The sequence below is a fragment of the Vulpes lagopus genome, chromosome 12 (genome assembly GCF_018345385.1).
Source record: "Vulpes lagopus strain Blue_001 chromosome 12, ASM1834538v1, whole genome shotgun sequence".
Taxonomy (NCBI): Eukaryota; Metazoa; Chordata; class Mammalia; order Carnivora; family Canidae; genus Vulpes; species Vulpes lagopus.
In genome coordinates this window covers 35,216,821-35,221,737 of record NC_054835.1, presented here as the reverse complement: position 1 = coordinate 35,221,737, position 4,917 = coordinate 35,216,821, and the positions used below count along the sequence as shown (strand labels likewise).

Here is a 4,917-nt window from a genome sequence, read left to right as displayed (position 1 = left end):
TCTCTCCTTTATTTCTCTTTCTTCTTTTTCAGTCATTCATTTTTTATGACTTGGACAATACTGAAGAGTATTGGTCAGATACTGTATATAATATCCCTTTATTTGGATTTGTCTGATATTTTTCTCATGCTTTGAATAGGGTTCCGTTTTTTTTTAAGGAAGAGCACACAAGTGAAGTGTCATTTTAATCACATCTAGAGTACATACTATCAACATGACTTATCATTGTTTATATGGATCTTGATCATCTGGCTGAGGTAGTGTTTATTAGATTTCTCTAAAGTTACCCTTTCATCCCTTTCCATACTGTGCTGTTTGGAGGGAAGTCACCATGCCAGCCTACATGTTAGGAGTGCTTATGCTCACCTTGAGAACACAGTATCTACATAAATTATCTGGGGCTCTTCTGCCTGAGTGATTTGTTAAGAATAGTTTTTACACTTTTCAAAGATTGAAAAATTCAAAAGAAGAATAATATTTTATGATTTGTAAAAACAGTTTGAAATTCAGATTTCAGAATCCACAAATAAAGTTTTATTGGAATACAGCTATGCTAAGTCATTTACATATTCTCTATGGTTGCTTTTATATTACAACAGTAGATTTGATTAGTTGCAACAGAGACTGTATGTCCTTTGACATCTAAGATATTCACTATTTGGCCCTTTACAAGAAAATTTTGCCAACACTTTATCTAAGGTTTACAATATGGATCTTTAATTTATGGCAGTTTTCCTCCAATTAACATTATATCACTTTGTGTAAAAGTTAGAAACTTAGTGTAGTCCCATTTCCCCCTCAATACTTGGAGCCATTGTTATACATATCATTCTACATGTTGCAAGCCCTACAATAAATGTTATTCTTTTTTATTTAAATAATCAATTGTCAGGGCACCTAGGTGACTCAGTGGTTAAGCTTCAGCCTTTGGCTCAGGTCATGATCCAGGGGTCCTGGATGGAGTTCTGCATCAGACTCCTTTGGGAGCCTGCTTCTCCCTTTGCCCCCCTCTCCGTGTCTCTCATGAATAAATAAATAAATCTTTAAAATAAAATAAAATGTCAATTGTCTATTAAACAAATTTTTAAGTGAGAAAAATATATTTTATATTTAACCACTTATTTTCCATTTCAGGTTCTACTCATTCCTTTGTGTAGATCCAAATTTCCATCTGGCATCATATTCCTTCTGCCTGAAAAACCTTAACATTAGTTATAGTGCAGGCTGACAAATGATAAATTTCTTCACTTTTGTGTGTGTGGAAAATTTTATTTCACCTTCCTTTTTAAAATATTTTCACTAAGCTTAGAGATCTAGGTTGATGGTAACTTTTTTACTCACAACTTAAAAAAATTGTATTCTATTGTCTTTTGGCTTGTGTAGTCTCTGACAACAAAGCTGTGATAATTTTATCTTTGTCTCTCTGTACATAATGTCTCTTTTCTAGCTTCTTTTAAGATTTGATTTTTTTAAATTTTAAAAAAATTTATTTATGATAGTCATACAGAGAGAGGCAGAGACACAGGCAGAGGGAGGAGCAGGCTCCATGCACCAGGAGCCCAACGTGGGACTCGATCCCAGGTTTCCAGGATCCTGCCCTGGGCCAAAGGCAGGCGCCAAACGGCTGCGCCACCCAGGGATCCCTAAGATTTTATCATTGTCACAGACTTTTAGCACTTTGATCATAACAGACCGCGCTATCATTTTATTGTGAGTGCTGAGATTCTTGGATCTTTGGGTTTCTAGTTTTTGCGAATTTGGAAAATTTGGGGTCACTATTTTTCCATTTCCCCTCTCTTTCATGGTTTCCACTACAAGTATGTTAGAGCACTTGATCCCTCTCGTAGGTCACCAGTTCTCTTATGTTTTCAGTGTGCTTTTTTTTTTTTTCTCTCTGTGCTTCCTTTCAGAAACATTCCGCTGATATGTCATCATATGGCTTCAAGTCTACTGACCTCTTCTGCAATGTCTAATATGCTGTTAATCCCATCTATTCAAAATATATTCAAAACACATTTAGATTGTGTATGTTTCATCTCTTCAATTTGTCAGTCTTAGGGTTGTTTCTTTGAAGTTATGTGACTCTTAAGATTTATCTGTTTTTAATTTTTAGCAAGTTAACGACAATGTGCCTAAGTATGGTTTCATTGTACTTACCTTACTTGGTTTGATTCTTATGTCAAGTATAGAGTATTTTTGGCTAGTATGTTTTTGCCAGTAATATTATTTCTACCCTATTATTTCTCTCTTTTCTTTTTTGGACTTCTGATATAAATATATGTTAAAACTTTTATTGTGTTGCATCTAACATCAGCGCTGTTTTCTGTGTTCTGCACCTTTTTGCTTCAATATAGGTATTTTCTACTGAACTCTCTTCCAGCTCACTATTTGTTTCTTCTGCTCCATCTGATGCCTTTAGATCTGTGTAATAAATTCATAATTTTAGTTATTGTATTTTTTTCCATTCTGGGATTCTGTTTCATTCTTTATTGTTCATTAATCCCAATTCTTTTATGAAACTCTACAGCTTTTTATCTATTTTTTTTACACAATATAATCTTCTTTTCAAACTGTGTCTTAATGAAAATAGCCAAATTTGAGCATCAGAAGACCTTCCAGCCTACCTAATGTATGATCTCTGTAGTTCTGAGAAGCAAATACATAATTTAAAACAATAAGGCTTATGTCTGGTGTGTGTGTGTGTGTGTGTGTGTGTGTGTGTGTGTGTGTAAAGGTGACAGTGGATAGCTAAGGACTTGCTGATGGATGAATGAGAATGGGGGGATATGTGTATAAAAATGCTAATCAGTTCTGAGCAATAATGAAAAGGTTTTACTACTGATCTTTATAATTGTGAAGGTTTCAACATTTGATCTGAGCTCAGAATTGAAAAAACAACAAAGTATTTGCTTCATTTGAAGCAATCTCAAACTTATATGGTCCCAAATATAGTTAAAGAACTCTTTTCCTGACTTATCTGAGAGTAAGTTGCCACCATCTCCCAAATACTTCTGTTTCCTATGAAGAAGGACATCCTCCTGGAGAACCACAATACCACCATCAAAGTCAGGAAATTAACACTTGAACATTACTACCATCTAACCCACACCTCTCATTCACATTTCGCCAGTGATCCCAGTAATGTCCTTGTAGTAAAAAGATCCAGTACAGAATCACATGGTACACTTGGTTTTCAGATATCTTTAGCCTCCTTCAATATGAAATGGAGTTTCAGTCTATTCTCGACTTTGATGACATTCTTGTAGATTATAGGCCAATTATTTTGTAGATAGTCTCAACTTGGATTTGTCCAATGTTTCCTCAAGATTAAAGTTGAGCATATCATGTAGGAATGTCACAGAAGTGATACCATGTCTCTCTCATTGCATCCTATTGAGTAGTACATGATTGTTATTTGTCCTATTACCATGATGTTCACTTTGACTACTTGATTAAGTTGGCGTCTGCCAGCCTTCTCTACTGTAAAATTACCCTTTTCCCTTTCAATTGATAAATATTTTGCAGGAAAGCACTTTGGGAATATGTAAATACCCCATTCTTCAACAGACTTTCCATGTACTCATTTATTTATATCAGTATGGAGTCATAGATCCTATTTTATTCAAAATATTAGAATCTATTAATATCATTAATTATTTTGATACTCAAAAGAACCAAATCTAGCCAGTGGAAGTCCTTTCCAGCTGGCTTCCATATTCTTTTGACATGTCTCCATCATTCTTTGAGTACCTATTTTTAGAAGGGCTTTACTGAGTATAATTCACATACCATACAATTCACCCATTTAAAGTGTACAATTCAGTGGTTTTTAGTGCATTCACAGATCCGTGCCGCCATCACCACAGTCAATTTTAGAACAGTTTCATTGTCTCAAAAGTAAACCTTGTAATCTTTAGCTAGCATCCTTGTATCCTCCTGTCCCCACTTTAGCCCTAGGCAACCACTAATCTACTTTCTGCTCTACACATCTCCCTATTCTGAATGGAATCATATAATATGTGGTGTTTTATAATTGGCTTTTTTCACTTAGCATAATATTGTCAAAGCTCATCCCAGATGTAACATGTATAATTATTTCAGTCCTCTTTATGGCTGAATAATACTCCATTGTACAGATATACCATGCTTTGTTTTCATCAGCTGATGGGCATTTGAGTCATTTCCATCTTTTGAGTTTTGTGAACAATGTTGCTATCAACATTCCCGCACAAGTCTTTGTGTGGACATGTGTTTTTATTTCTCTTGGGTATGCTTAGAAATGGAATTACGAGGTCATATGGTAACTCTATTTAATCATTTTCGAGTACTTCTTTATTTTCTGGCACAAGATGATTCAGGCTTGTCTTGTACTTTCCCTGCCCCAGCCCTGTAATCAGCCATTTCCTGCAAGGAGTCCTGGTTTCTTCTGGTGGACAACGGTATTTAGAAATCAAGACTTTAGCATAGCATAACCTATAGAGTTGTCGAATCACTGCGTTATACACCTGAAACTAATGTTAACTTTGTCAACTACACTTCAATTTATAAAAAAGAAAGAAATCAAGACTTGGGTGCTAGCTATGCTCACTGTTATTAAGATGTCACTGCTTCCAAACCCTCTCAGTGGGTTAGGAAACATATGCATGTATACACATAAATGTACATGCATTGACACACACGATATAAACACCTGTATACACACTTACATCAACATTTATTTCTATATCTATTTATTCTGAAAATCACGAGTTCTCACCAATACCTCTAATCCCAACCCAACACTGTAGGGGTCATTCTAGTTTTCTTCCTTCCCATATTTGTAACATCCTTTGACAACATTGAGAAACATGGCTCATTCCCTCAACATATTCACTTACTGGTTTGGTCCCACTATGGAAAACCAATGGCCCATTGTGA

At 35.2% G+C, this 4,917-nt stretch overlaps 2 non-coding genes across 2 annotated transcripts; both read left to right on the top strand.

The window, feature by feature from the left end:
* The first annotated feature begins 2,572 nt into the window (after nucleotides 1-2,572).
* Nucleotides 2,573-2,652, top strand: LOC121474361. Its single transcript, XR_005983371.1, has one exon. It is a non-coding gene; the product is annotated as a small nucleolar RNA U2-19 (small nucleolar RNA).
* Nucleotides 2,653-2,813: 161 nt separating this feature from the next.
* On the top strand, nucleotides 2,814-2,883 carry LOC121474358. Its single transcript, XR_005983368.1, has one exon. It is a non-coding gene; the product is annotated as a small nucleolar RNA U2-30 (small nucleolar RNA).
* Nucleotides 2,884-4,917: the final 2,034 nt, after the last annotated feature.